The 15306-nt window shown below is 46.9% G+C and overlaps 1 protein-coding gene across 1 annotated transcript in view; it reads right to left on the bottom strand.

Moving 5' to 3' along the window:
* Positions 1 to 5878, bottom strand: part of LOC141051938 (delta(3,5)-Delta(2,4)-dienoyl-CoA isomerase, mitochondrial-like) — a 131591-nt gene extending 125713 nt beyond the window's left edge. The window contains exon 1 of the mRNA XM_073549083.1: positions 5846 to 5878. The gene's annotated coding sequence lies outside the window, so the exon portion shown is untranslated. The remainder of the gene's footprint in view (positions 1 to 5845) is intronic.
* Between the last annotated feature and the right edge of the window lie 9428 nt (positions 5879 to 15306).

Genomic DNA, 15306 nt, shown 5'->3' with positions numbered 1-15306 from the left:
TTTCATTGGCCTACCACCCTCAGTCGAATGCCAGGCATCACGGGTCCTTCAGATCCTGACTAACTTCCTCCGGCACTTCGTCAATGCCGACCACAGTGACTGGGCAGAATTCTCATACACCAACCATGTGAGCAATTCCTCTGCCAAATCTGTTCTTTTGTGGTCTACAGTCAGCATCCCAGTATTCCAATCCCCGTTTTTACCATCTCCAATATTCCTGCTGCTGCATCCCTCAAGAATTTTTCTAAGATCTGGGAGGACACCAAGACCACATTTTATTGAACACTTCTGGACAGGTGAAAAGACATACAGACAAGAGACATCTGGATCCACCTGTTTCATCCTGGAGACAAGGTCTGGCTGTCATCCAAGTAGGTCAGTCTCACGGTACCTTAATATAAACTGGGTCCTCGCTTTATCATTCCCTTCCAGGTTTTAACAGATTAAACCGGTAGAGTACAAGCTCAAACTCCAGGCCTCTTTACGAATCCCCAATACCTTTCATGTGTCTTTCCTCCAGTCTGTAATCCTCAGTCTTGCTTTTTTGAGCGCTGGATCCACCATTGTTTAAATTGATGGATAGGTACCACCTTTTTATTCAGGTTTCCTGTATTTGATGGGCAGATGTCAGGTGATGTTGTAATGGGAGAGTAAAAAGGAGATTTTTGTGTACTCACCGTAAAATCTTTCTCTTAGCCTCTAATTGGGGGACACAGAACCATGGTGTTATGCTGCTGTCCACTAGGAGGCGACACTATGCATAATCTGAAAAAGATTAACTTTGGCTCCTCCTCTGCAGTATACACCCCTGGACGGCGTCAGCCTTCTCCAGTTTTGTGCAAAAGCATTAGGAGGAACGTAACAGAAATAACATAACCATGCCTGTAAGAAGGCTACGGACGAGCTCAAAGAACATTATGAGAACTCAGCGGTAAACAACGGCCCGTAAGGGCAACAGGGTGGGAGCTGTGTCCCCCAATTAGAGGCTAAGAGAAAGAGATTTTACGGTGAATACACAAAAATCTCCTTTACTCTGTTGCCTCATTGTGGGACACAGAACTATGGGACGTCTGTTATGAGTCACCGAGGAGGAAAAACAAAAACAAGCTAAGCCACAGAAAACCAGAGAGGTTGGTAACTCAGCGGATTGCAGACCCCTGATCCTATCCACACAACTAGCAGTAGCCGTGGAGCGTACCTACAGTGATCCTAGACGCCTCATCACAGCTGGAGAACTAAATAAGCCTAAAGCAAGAAAAGGGGAAATCTAAACTGCCCCAGAGCAGACCCCAAAGCAATAGACAGCCCCCAAACATGTATTGACGGTGAGACAAGATGAAAATACAAACACAGATAGAAAAACAGGCTGAGCAAACAATGGGGCCCACACTAACTAGAAAGGACAGGAAAGGAAAGATGCTTTTTGCAATCACACACAAAACCCTGCCAAAAAATGTCCAACACTTTCTGATAACAAAAACCCTGAAGTCGCTAGACTTCAATTCCCTATATCAGCACTCTGGTATATTCTGAAGACAGAGAAAAAAAAGAGACCAATCTGATCAGGGACAAAAAAGCAAACTGGCATAAACACACATAAGAATGGAAATTCAGCACAGCCCCAGCAGGGGCTGGCTGACCACAAAAACTGACTAAACCAGACCAAATCTCATGTGAAAAAGTAGCAGAGCACACTTAGCTTGAGAAGGCAGGAACAGAACTGGAAACCAGAACCTCAGGGCAGGAAAAATCACCAGCACAAAATTAGGGAGTCGGCTGTCTTAAATCCAGTCAGATACTCCTGACGTTCACTCACAGTCCTCCTCAGGTGTCAGGTCTCTACTAGAGTTGAGCGACTTTGGTCGGATCGGGTTTCATGAAACAAAATTTGTTTCAGATGAAACTCGTCCGACTAGGGCAAAAAAAGTCAGAGTTTCGTCCGAAAGCCGACCCCAATGCAAGTCAATGGGAAATAAAAGTCGGCAGTGAGCGGATGACATTCATCCACTCAATGCCGACTTTTAATCCCCATTGACTTGCATTGGGGTCGGGTTTCGGACAAAACTCCGACTTTTTTTGCCCTAGTCGGACGAGTTTCATCTGAAACAAATTTTGTTTCATGAAACCCGATCCGACCAAAGTCGCTCAACTCTAGTCTCTACCATTTAGATCAGCTTCATTACCTACTGACACCACCAGAGGGAGCCCGGATGGAGAACTCACAACTCCTCTGTCAACACAGCCAGCTCCACCACCCTCACCAGAAGTAAACCAGAAAATGAGTTCACAACAGACGTCCCAAAGCAGTCCCTGGGTGGAAAGCAATGGACGAATATTGTGCTAGCAGGTCCCTAAACTTGGGGCACTGCCGCCTGCAGAACCCGTCTACCCAGGCTCGCATCCGCTGAGGACTGGGTATGAACACTGTAGTGTTTCGTAAACGTGTGTAGGCTAGTCCAAGTGGCCGCCTTACATGTTGTGCCGAAGCCTGGTGCCGAATGGCCCAGGACTCTACTGCCCGCGTAGAGTGCGCCGTGATACCAGCCGGAAAAGGAGAATTGTTAAGTCGGTAAGCCTCTTGTATGGTGGACTTGATCCACCTGGCAAGGGTAGCTTTGGAAGCCGGCAGACCCTTGCGAACGCCCTCCGGAAGAAAAAGGGAATCAGACTTCCGGAAGGGTCCAGTCCTAGACACGTATAAGCCGGATTACTTACCGGTAATGCTCTTTTAATGAGTCCACGACAGCACCCACTTGGAGAGTGGGATCCGCCCATAGGAACAGGAAACCTACAGAGATAAAAGAGGGCGGTCCGCCTCTCCCCCTCAGTTGGATTTCAGAGTACCAGGAGGACCGCCAATTATTAGGCCATTATATTATCCAGTATTCAATTTTTATCAATTTTACCACTAGGAAAGGCGTATATACATTATGTTAACTTCTAGGGAGGGTTAGTGAACGGGTGCTGTCGTGGACTCATTAAAAGAGCATTACCGGTAAGTAATCTGGCTTTTTACTCTTCGCCACGACAGCACCCACTTGGAGAGACTTTCAGAGACCTTCACCTGGGAGGGACCACCGTGCCGAGGACCGCTCTACCAAAGGCTAGGTCAGATGAGCATGATAAATCAAGCCTATAGTGGTTATAAAAGGTAGAGGGTGTAGACCAAGTTGCAGCCTTACATATAGACTCGATTGCGACGTCTCCCCTCTCTGCCCAAGAGGAAGCCATAGCTCTGGCGGAATGTGCTCTGATACCCTCCGGAGGATTTTCATTGCTCTCGGAGTATGCCAGCCCAATCGCGTCTCTGATCCACCGAGACAAAGTACCCCTTGTGACTTCATATCCCTTCTTTTGGCCCTGGAAGGAAACAAATAGAGCCCTACTCTTCCTCCAGCTGCTAGACCTTTCGATGTATTGTTATACAGCTCTTCTAACGTCTAGTGTATGGAACTTTTCTTCCTCTGGAGTAGAAGGGTTTCTAAAAAATGAAGGGAGGTGGATCTCTTGTGATCTATGAAACTTCCCTGCTACCTTTGGTAAGTATGAGGGGTCTGGTTTTAATATTAGCTGATCCTGGAATGTCAACAGAAAAGGGGGTTCTATTGAAAGTCCTTGTATGTCGCTAACTCTTCTGGCTGAGGTTAGTGCAACTAGCAGTACTGTTTTGAAGGATAGGTGTTAAAGGGATATTGAATCTAAAGGTTCAAAAGGAGGACGTGTTAGAGCCTCCAGTACCAGGTTTAAGTCCCAAGGAGGAACTCTAGGTATGTGCACCGGCTCGCTCCGCTCACAGGCCGAGATGAATCTGCCTATCCATCTATTGCCTGCCACGTTATAACTATAGAGGGCCTCTAGAGCCGACACCTGGACTTTTAGTGTGTTAACATAAAGCCCTAATTCCTTTCCTTTCTGTAGGAACTCTAGGATCGCTGTAATCGGAATTTCTCCGGAATCAGGGGTTGTGTGGGACTCTAGGAATTTTCTCCATACCCTGGTGTAAATTTTTGTCGTTGCCACTTTTCGACTTTGTAGGAGTGTATTGACTAATCCCTCTGAGAATCCTCTTGATCTCAACATTTCCCTTTCAAGTTCCAAGCCGTCAAGTGGAGATTGTCCACTTGAGGATGGAAGAATGGCCCCTGTGAGAGGAGCCTGGGGGTTGAAGGAAGAACCCACGGGTCTGTCACGGACATTGCTTGCAGGCACGAAAACCATGGCCTCCTGGGCCAGAATGGTGCTATTAAGATTATTCGTGCTTCCTCTGCTCTGATTTTCCTGATCACCTGCGGTAGTAGTATGATTGGTGGAAAAGCATATGCCATGCAGGGGTGGCATTTATGCACATGTAATCTAATTACATGTATCAAAGTACTTCTGGCAGTTATAACATGGATGAATGTGACACGCATCTCTATTCTCTTCATACAGGTAACCAGCTTTTCCAATCTCTGCTCTGAATCCACTCCTGTGTCTCCATTCAATGTCAGCAAGCAGTTAATCCTGAATGCTATCTATGTGTTTTCAACTCTGCAAGCTTATATCTGGTAACCAGCTTTTCCAATCTCTGCTCTGAATCCACTCCTGTGTCTCCATTCAATGTCAGCAAGCAGTTAATCCTGAATGCTATCTATGTGTTTTCAACTCTGCAAGCTTATATCTGGTAACCAGCTTTTCCAATCTCTGCTCTGAATCCACTCCTGTGTCTCCATTCAATGTCAGCAAGCAGTTAATCCTGAATGCTATCTATGTGTTTTCAACTCTGCAAGCTTATATCTGGTAACCAGCTTTTCCAATCTCTGCTCTGAATCCACTCCTGTGTCTCCATTCAATGTCAGCAAGCAGTTAATTCTGAATGCTATCTATGTGTTTTCAACTCTGCAAGCTTATATCTGGTAACCAGCTTTTCCAATCTCTGCTCTGAATCCACTCCTGTGTCTCCATTCAATGTCAGCAAGCAGTTAATCCTGAATGCTATCTATGTGTTTTCAACTCTGCAAGCTTATATCTGGTAACCAGCTTTTCCAATCTCTGCTCTGAATCCACTCCTGTGTCTCCATTCAATGTCAGCAAGCAGTTAATCCTGAATGCTATCTATGTGTTTTCAACTCTGCAAGCTTATATCTGGTAACCAGCTTTTCCAATCTCTGCTCTGAATCCACTCCTGTGTCTCCATTCAATGTCAGCAAGCAGTTAATTCTGAATGCTATCTATGTGTTTTCAACTCTGCAAGCTTATATCTGGTAACCAGCTTTTCCAATCTCTGCTCTGAATCCACTCCTGTGTCTCCATTCAATGTCAGCAAGCAGTTAATTCTGAATGCTATCTATGTGTTTTCAACTCTGCAAGCTTATATCTGGTAACCAGCTTTTCCAATCTCTGCTCTGAATCCACTCCTGTGTCTCCATTCAATGTCAGCAAGCAGTTAATCCTGAATGCTATCTATGTGTTTTCAACTCTGCAAGCTTATATCTGGTAACCAGCTTTTCCAATCTCTGCTCTGAATCCACTCCTGTGTCTCCATTCAATGTCAGCAAGCAGTTAATCCTGAATGCTATCTATGTGTTTTCAACTCTGCAAGCTTATATCTGGTAACCAGCTTTTCCAATCTCTGCTCTGAATCCACTCCTGTGTCTCCATTCAATGTCAGCAAGCAGTTAATCCTGAATGCTATCTATGTGTTTTCAACTCTGCAAGCTTATATCTGGTAACCAGCTTTTCCAATCTCTGCTCTGAATCCACTCCTGTGTCTCCATTCAATGTCAGCAAGCAGTTAATCCTGAATGCTATCTATGTGTTTTCAACTCTGCAAGCTTATATCTGGTATATAGTTATTTCAACTTACTCTGCTTGTCCCCTTATGTTGTGAGGTCAAGAAACTTTTCAAAGTGCTTTATGATCCATGTAGTGCTGGACATGTGTTTATTTGACCACAACATTTTATTGGGTCCTGGTGTCTCAATTTAGTGTGATTGATTAACGAGAAGAGAGAGCCAAAAAATAAAAAATAAAAAAAAAAAAAACTTAGCCTTAACCTCCTATATATTCAGACCTAGCTAGGGGGAGCATTTATGCAGGGGTGGCATTTATGCACATGTAATCTAATTACATGTATCAAAGTACTTCTGGCAGTTATAACATGGCAGTTAGACAGGGCAAGAGACAGGTAAGACATTTATATACATCTACTCCCTGTACATTTGGAGTACAACAAATATATACCATATGCATTTGTGTAATTTATATCCTGGCCGCTGCATTCACACACATCCACCGCCCTGGCATTAACTCTCCACAATCCATCCATATTGGCCCCTCGCTTCTTTCCTCTCCTATGTATAGCACTCATGCTCTTTTTACATTGTTAAATTGCACAGATCCAGCCAGTCCCACCATTCAACACCAGAGACGCTCTCACAAATCACTTAACCATCTGCTCACTCTTTCTATCCTCCTTCTCCTAGTTGCAGGAGACATTGCTCCCAACCCTGGTCCCCCATGTTATAGAAAGTCAAACCCCCCCACTGCTACACTCAGAAACCCCTCTAATCTTATTAATATTCCCTGCATGCCATCTGTCTCTCTTAATTGTGCACTTTGGAATTCTCGCTCAGTGTGTAACAAACTCTCCTTCATTCATGACTTCTTCCTTTCTAATTCTCTTAACCTTCTGGCTCTTACTGAAACCTGGATCCAGCAGTCAGATACTACCGCTGCTGCTGCTCTTTCATACGGGGGGGCTACACTTCTCTCATACCCCAAGATCAGACAATAGAGCTGGTGGAGGCGTTGGTCTGCTCCTATCACCAAAATGTACCTTTCAGGTTATCCCTCAACTACCCTCACTTGTCTTCCCTTCTTTTGAGGTCCATGCCGTCAGACTCTACACCCCCTTCTCCATGCGAGTGGCGGTGGTATATCGTCCTCCCGGCCCCTCCCATCAGTTCCTGGATCATTTTGCCACTTGGCTTCCACATTTTCTCTCCTGTGACATCCCTACCCTCATCATGGGAGATTTCAACATCCCCATTGCTCTTCCCCTCTCCCCATCTGCTACTCACCTTTTATCTCTAACCTCCTCATTTGGCCTTTCGCAGCTTACTAATTCTCCAACGCATGAAGACGGAAACTCCCTCGACTTGGTCTTCTCTCGGCTTTGTGCAGTGGATGATTTTGCAAACTCCCCTCTCCCGCTCTCTGACCACAATCTTCTTTCATTCTCTATAAAGAACTGCCAGGCTGCTCAGGTCACCCCCACTGTCCAGACTTATAGAAACACACAGGCCATTAACACCCAGAAACTTCTGAAGAACTTGCAGTCTTCATTGGCCCCTATCTCCTCCCTCTCATGTCCTGATTCTGCTTTGAAGCATTACAATGAAACACTTCAAATTGCCCTGGATGAATTTGCACCCCCTATAAATAGAACACCACAACGCAGACGGCGACAACCCTGGCACACGGTGCAAACACGTTTCCTGCAGCGGTGCTCCAGGTGCGCCGAACGTCTGTGGAGAAAATCCAATCTACACGAAGATTTCATCCATTTTAAGTTTATGCTTAGAACATACAACACTGCCCTTCACCTCTCCAAACAAACCTATTTCAACACCCTCATCATCTCACTGTCCAATAACCCGAAACGTCTCTTTGACACTTTTCATTCTCTACTCAATCCAAGAGTACAGGCCCCAACCACTGAGCTCCGAGCTGACGATCTGGCCAATTACTTCAAAGAAAAAATTGACCAGATCCGACAGGAAATTATCTCCAAATCCCCTCATACCATGCACTGTCCTCCCTCCCCCACTGCATCTAACTCACTCTCTGATTTTGAACCAGTCACAGAAGAAGAAGTAAGCAGGCTCCTTGCATCTTCTCGCCCAACTACTTGCACCAGTGACCCATTTCCGTCACATCTCCTCCAGTCCCTTTCCCCTGCTGTCACCCCTCACCTAACTAAAATATTTAACCTCTCTCTCTCTTCTGGTATTTTTCCCTCCTCATTTAAGCATGCCATCATACATCCACTACTTAAAAAACCATCCCTCGACCAAAATTGTGCCGCTAACTATAGACCTGTCTCTAATCTTCCCTTCATCTCTAAACTCCTGGAACGCCTGGTCCACTCCCGTCTTATCCGCTATCTCTCAGAAAACTCTGTTCTCGACCCTCTCCAATCCGGTTTCCGCTCTTTACACTCCACTGAAACTGCCCTCACTAAAGTCTCTAATGATCTGCTAACAGCTAAATCAAATAGTCATTACTCCATGCTAATTCTCTTGGATCTCTCTGCAGCATTCGACACTGTGGATCATCAGCTCCTCCTCACTATGCTCCGTTCCATTGGCCTCAAGGACACCGTTCTCTCCTGGTTCTCCTCCTATCTCTCCGACCGCTCCTTTACTGTTTCTTTTGCCGGTTCCTCCTCCTCTCACCTTCCTCTTACTGTTGGGGTTCCTCAAGGATCGGTTCTAGGCCCCCTCCTCTTCTCCTTGTACACTGCCCCTATTGGTCAAACAATCAGTAGATTTGGTTTCCAGTACCATCTCTATGCTGATGACACCCAATTATACGCTTCTTCTCCTGACATCACGCCAGCCTTTCTAGAAAACACTGGCGATTGTCTAAACGCTGTGTCTAATATCATGTCCTCATTATATCTGAAACTGAACCTATCAAAGACTGAACTCCTTGTGTTTCCTCCCGCTACTAATGTACCTACACCCGACATTGCCATTTCCGTCTGTGGTTCCACTATTACTCCCCAGCAACATGCCCGCTGTCTTGGGGTCATACTTGATTCCGAGCTTTCCTTTGCCCCCCACATTCGATCACTGGCTCGCTCTTGTCATCTGCACCTCAAAAACATTTCTAGAATTCGACCTTTTCTTACTTTTGACTCTGCAAAAACTCTTACTGTTTCTCTTATTCATTCTCGTCTGGACTATTGTAACTCTCTTCTAATCGGTCTCCCTCTTACAAAACTCTCCCCTCTCCAATCTGTCTTGAATGCTGCAGCCAGGATCATATTCCTCACCAATCGTTACACCGATGCCTCTACCTTGTGCCAGTCATTACACTGGCTACCCATCCACTCCAGAATTCAGTATAAACTTATTACCCTCACCCACAAAGCCCTCCATGGCTCAGCACCACCCTACATCTCCTCCCTTGTTTCAGTATACCACCCTACCCGCGCCCTCCGTTCTGCTGATGACCTGAGGTTAGTATCCTCAATAGTCAGAACCTCCCACTCCCGTCTCCAAGACTTTACACGTGCCGCGCCAATTCTTTGGAATGCACTTCCCAGGTCAATACGATTAGTCCCCAGTCCCCACAATTTTAAGCGTGTCCTGAAAACGCATTTATTCAGACTGGCCTATCGCCTCAACACATTAACCTAACCTATCCCTGTGTGGCAGAGCCAAAAATTTTACCATAACCAGGTTCCCAGCATCATGTTCCCACATGCTTTATGCATCCATTAGCCCTCTGTGTCTGTACTGTTACACACTTAACATTATGGCTGGTCCATACAATCAGGGCAACTGTTACCACCCACCTTTCATGTCTACCTCTTTCCTCATAGACTGTAAGCTTGCGAGCAGGGCCCTCACTCCTCTTGGTATTTGTTATAATCTACTGTATGTGATTATTGTTATGCTGTAATGTCTATTGTCTGTACAAATCCCCTCTGAAATGTAAAGTGCTGCGGAATATGTCGGCGCTATAAAAATAAAATTTATTATTATTATTATTATATGCCAGTTTGAATCGCCACGGGGCTTGGAGGGCATCCAGAATTTCTGGATTATCTGTCATATTTAGAGAAGCGAACCTTCGCACCTGCGTGTTTTCTCTGGTAGCGAAGAGATCTATTTGGGGAAGACCCCATAGTGACACGATGTGTGTGAATATCCCCCGGCTTAGACACCACTCTCCTTGTCGCAGTGTATGGCGGCTTAGAAAATCTGCCTCCAAATTGTCTCTTCCCCTTATGTGGAGGGCTGAGAGAGACAAAAAAATGTTTTTCGGCTAGGGATAAAATCCTTCTTGCGGAAGACATTAAGGTGACTGATCAAGTTCCACCTTGTCTGTTCAGATATGCGACTACTGTGGTGTTGTCCGAAAGGATTCTCACGTTTTCCCCTTGTAACTGTGGAAGAAAATGACATAATGCATGATAGACTGCCTTTAGTTCTTTTAAATTTGATGAATCCTTATCTTCGCCTATATCCCATAGGCCTTGGGCAAAAATATTCCCCATATGGGCTCCCCATCCTGTGGGGCTAGCGTCCGTGATAATTATACGGCAGGGGGTTATAACCCAAGGTACTCCTCCCGCTAGGTTATCATCCCTTAGCCACCATGCGAGGGAGGTTAGGACCTCCTGGGATAGCGTGATTTTCTTTGTCAGATTCCCCCCGGTCACGGGATTCCTCTAAGAGAATTTGGTGTTGTAGCTCCCTTGTGTGGAACTGGGCCCACCGAACTGCTGGGATGCAGGCAGTAAGGGATCCCAGGAGGGACATTGCTTCCCTTAAAGATATGTGTGGCCGATCTATTGCTATCCTAACCTTTTTAATTGCTGAAATTTTTACCTGTGACAGCAGACATTTTTGGTATATGGAGTCTAGCTCGAGACCCAGGAAGGACTGAACAGACTGCGGCTCGATTCTGGACTTCTTGAAGTTTATTATCCACCCTAGAGCCTGTAGGGACAAGATTGTATCAGCAACTCGCTCATTACATTGCCGAATTGAATTCCCTACTATTAAAAAATCATCCAGATAGGGTACTATTAGTGTGTCCTTCTGGCGTAAAAAAAAACCATCACTTCCAGCATCACCTTTGTAAATACTCGTGGTGCGATGGAAATGCCGAATGGCATGGCTGTGAACTGGAGATGCTGTATCTTGCCATCGAGGACCGCCACTCTGAGGTATCTCTGATATCTGCAATGGATGGGAATATGATAATAAGCATCCTTCAGATCCAAGCCTGCCATCATACAATTGGGGAAGAGGAGCTTAATCGTGGATCTTATGGATTCCATCTTAAATTTATGATTTATTATAAATGAATTTAATTTCTTCAAGTTGATTATCGTCCAGAATGATCCGTCTGGTTTAGGTATCAGAAAGAGAGGGGAGTAAAATCCTCTCCCTTCCTGTCCTTTAGGCACATGGACCAAAACTTTTTTGTCCTGTAGGTTCCAAATCTCAGCCTCCAGGGCCTGCTGCTGGATTGGTGAGCTGAAAGATGTTATGATTATTGAATTACGGGGTACATGATGGAATTCTATCTTTAACCCTTCTTTAATAATGCCCAGAACCCAAGGGCTAGCCGTAATTTTCTCCCATTCTCGAAAAAAATTTTTTTAGCCTCCCTCCTACTGGAGGGACTGGCTCCTCAGTTCCTGTCCCTGCGGAAGGAGGATCCTCTAAACATGGCACCTTTGCCCTTTCCTTCGTGGCCCAGCGGTTTTGGTTTTCTGCTGGTCTTCCCCGGCCAAATGGTCTTCTCCTAAACGCCCTCCTATAAAATGGAAGAGGAGGGTTAGGGAATCCTTTTTTCCTTTCTTTTGCCTTCGTAAGGATTTCATCTAAGGCTTTCCCAAATAAGAACTCACCCTCGCAAGGAATGGTACAAAGCTTTGCTTTGGATTGGGTGTCATCTCTCCAGCTTTTAAGCCATAGGCTACGTCTGGCGTTATTAGCCAACCCTGCTGTTCTGGCTGCCATGCGTAAGGAATCAGCAGAAGCATCTGCTATATATGCTGCTGCGCCACGGATTAGTGTTATGGTGGCTCGTAGCTTGTCTCTGGAGATCTTCTGGTCTACTTGCTGGTCTAGTTGATCGATCCAGACCAGCATAGAGCGAGCTGTGCATGTACTAGCTGTTGCCGGTTTAAACGTGCCGGTAGCTGCCTCCCATGCCCTCTTTAATGAGGCGTCAGCTTTGCGGTCAAGAGGGTCTTTTAGAACCCGTGTCCTCCACTGGTAAGATAGTTTGCTTTGAGGCGGAGGCCACTGCCGCGTCTACATTCGGGACCTTAACCCATGTCGACAACTCTTCGTCGCTAAAGGGGTACCTTCTCTTTGAGGTTAAGGGAAGATACCCTCTCTGGTCCTGTCTCTCCCATTCCTTCTTAACCAGAGCTTTTATCGCTGGAATAACTGGAAAAACTCTCCTTGTTCTGTCTGTCAGACCTGCAAACATAATTTCTTGTGTCGTTTGCGGCTCCTTTGTGTCTGTGCATCCCATTGTATTCCTCACGGATTTAACTAAATTGTCCATATGATCTAAAGGAAAACAGCAACGGCCCTCCATATCTGAGGAGGATGCTGATGTGGATGCATTGGAACTATCCGAGGCTACTTCGCCCTTATCGGTGTCTACGGCCCCTGCTGGCTTATTAGTTTCGATATTAGTAGGCCTGCTAGACTGGTTTAAGGCCTGTAGTTCTTCCCTAATTATAGCCCTTATATCTGCGGCTGATGTTGATGCCTGTTTTGCCGTTTCGTTAATACATCTTTTGCACAGCCTTTTTGTGTAAGAGTCCGGTAGCGGACGTGTACACAGGGCACATTCTTTATTTTTTGATTTTTCCTTCCTCTTAGTCTGAGATAGAGACCTCATGACGAAGGGGAGAGAGAGACATTTTATCAGCTTGATAGGCAGAGCGTCGTCCACTCACCCAGAGAAGCTGTAGGTACCGGCTCAGGAGGCTGAGAAGGCTTGTTGGCGTGGCCTCTGTGGCTACGATCCGAGGAACCTCGTCTTGCGTGGTCCTTGGCTGCTGCATCGCCTGCCTGGGGATGCGTGTCCTGCCTTGGTGAAGACATGATTGCACGCCATATCCCTGTGCCCCAGGCCTTTTGTAAGCCCCTTCATACCTGGTACCTCCCCCTCCAGGTGCACCTATTTGTAGCTCATTAGTATGCGCTTCAGCGCTGACACTAGCCACCCGCGCTCTGCAGGTTAAATCGCTCGTTTTTTGTTTTTTTTCCTCTTCCCCCTCTGGAGGGGGCAGGGAGCCCCTCTATGCCTGAGGTGCCGCCCAGCCGTGCGCTGAGCCGAGGAACCTCCGGTAACCCGGAAGTTCCTCCTTACCACTTCCTGCTGCGCTGCATGTGCGTCCTCCTGGACACTGAAGCCCTTTAGGAACGCCAGAGGCTGCCGTATTCTCCGTTTCCTGCCCCCCAACATGGACCAGAATGGATCCTCCCGCAATTCCGGTGTCATGTCGTCATCAGAGGAACACCCGGTCGGCACCACCCGGTACCGGTGTTTCTGCCCGGTCTGTCCATACCAGCCGAGGAGGGAGCCGGACTCCAGCACTCCCCCGTCGCTGCCTCTGGACCGGAACCCCTGCCGTTCTCGCAGACACTGCACAGGCGGTTCCTTGGCCCAGGTAAGACTGTAGCGTATCCTGCGGTTACCCTTAGGAACAGGAAACCAACTGAGGGGGTGAGGCGGACCGCCCTCTTTTGTCTCTGTAGGTTTCCTGTTCCTATGGGCGGATCCCTCTCTCCAAGTGGGTGCTGTCGTGGAGAAGAGTAAAATACGCAATGCCCTGACGAGGTCGAGCGTATGCAGAGCCTTCTCCACTCTATGAACCGGAACCGGGCAAAGGGATGGCAGTGAAATTTCTTCATTGAGGTGGAAGGTGGACACAACCTTCGTAAGGATGGTACTGTACGCTAGGAAAGGCCGTCTGCAGGAGAGTGCTGACAATTCAGACACCCTGCGCAGCAAGGTGACTGCCACCAGAAAAACCACTTTCTGTGACAGGATGCAGAGTAGGACTTCCTTAAGGGGTTCGAAAGGTGGTGCTTGTAATGCTGTCAGGACCAGGTTGAGATCCCACGTTTCCAGTGGGCGTCTGTAGGGTGGAACCAATCGGGAAACTCCCTGGAGAAAAGTCCTTACTTGCGGCTTGTTAGCAATACGTCTTTGGAAAAGCACTGAAAGCGCTGACACCTGGCTCTTAAGCGAGCCTAGGGATAGCCCGGGGTCCAGGCCCGATTGAAGAAAACCCAGCACCTTCGGGAGGGAATAAGGGAGTGGGACCTATCCATGGGATTCACACCAGGTAATGAAAGCTCTCCAGGTACGATAAATCTTGGAGGTTGGCTTTCTTGATCTGATCATGGTTGTGATGACGTCTGGCGAGAACCCTGCTTGGGTTAGAACCAAGGTTTCAAGGGCCACGCCATCAAATTGAGAGCCCGAGTTCAGATGGTAGAACGGACCTTGTGACAGAAGGTCGTAACGGTTGGGGAGACGCCAGGGGGCGTCTGCTGTAAGTTGCACGACGTTGGCGTACCATGTACGTCTGGGCAAGTCCGGCGCGATCAGGATGGCTGGAACTCACGACTCTGGAGATCAGGGGGATGGGTGGAAAAATGTACAGCTGGAACTGGGTCCAGTCCTGCACCAGGGCATCCGCTCCAAGCAACCGCGGGTCCTGGCCATGAAATTTGAGACCTTAGCATTGAAATGGGATGCCATTAGGTCCATGTCCAGGGTCCCCCAGCGATGGCAGATCTGGTAAAAAATTTCGGGATGGAGAGACCACTCCCCAGCGTCCATTCCTTGTCTGCTGAGGAAGTCGGCTTCCCAGTTGTCCACACCCGGAATGTGGACCGCTGAGAGTACCGACCTAGTCTCTTCCACCCAGTGGAGGATATGTGCCACTTCTCATTGCCTGGGCACTGCGGGTCCCACTTTGGTGATTCACATGCCACCGCCGTGGCATTGTCCGACTGTATCCTTATGTGAGAGGCTGCCAGCAAGTGATGAAAGGCTCAGTGCCAGGAAGATGGCCCAAATTTCCAGAATATTGATGGGCAAAGTAATTTCCGCTGGTGACAACTTGCCTTTGTCAAGGTGAAAATATATTTTCTTATATAACTTTTATATTTTTATACTGTGAAACAATAAGTTTTTCCTAATTGCTTGCTAATGCAAATGTAACTGTATTAAAGATGGCTGCCAGTGTTCACTTTCACTTAAATTCAGTGTCTAAAGAGTTAAGTTTCATTTCTCCTAAAAAAGATAACTCAGGAATGTGAAGAAGGAGTAACCATCGGGAGACGTTTTGACGAATCAGAGAGAGACTGGACACTAGATGTATACTGCATAAACCCCGCCTAATGCACGCCTTCCCCTAACACTCAATATAGTATTGTGTATTTGTAAATAAAAGCCAGTTGTTGTTGTACTGCTCCTGACAGGTGTGGATGCAGGACATTAGCTAAGACTGAATCAGCTGCGTGTCTGAGTCATTCTTAATCG

This window comes from Dendrobates tinctorius, unplaced genomic scaffold (genome assembly GCF_039654945.1).
Source record: "Dendrobates tinctorius isolate UK_male_01 unplaced genomic scaffold, ASM3965494v1 ptg000158l, whole genome shotgun sequence".
NCBI lineage: Eukaryota > Metazoa > Chordata > Amphibia > Anura > Dendrobatidae > Dendrobates > Dendrobates tinctorius.
This window is presented reverse-complemented; position numbering and strand designations above follow the sequence as displayed.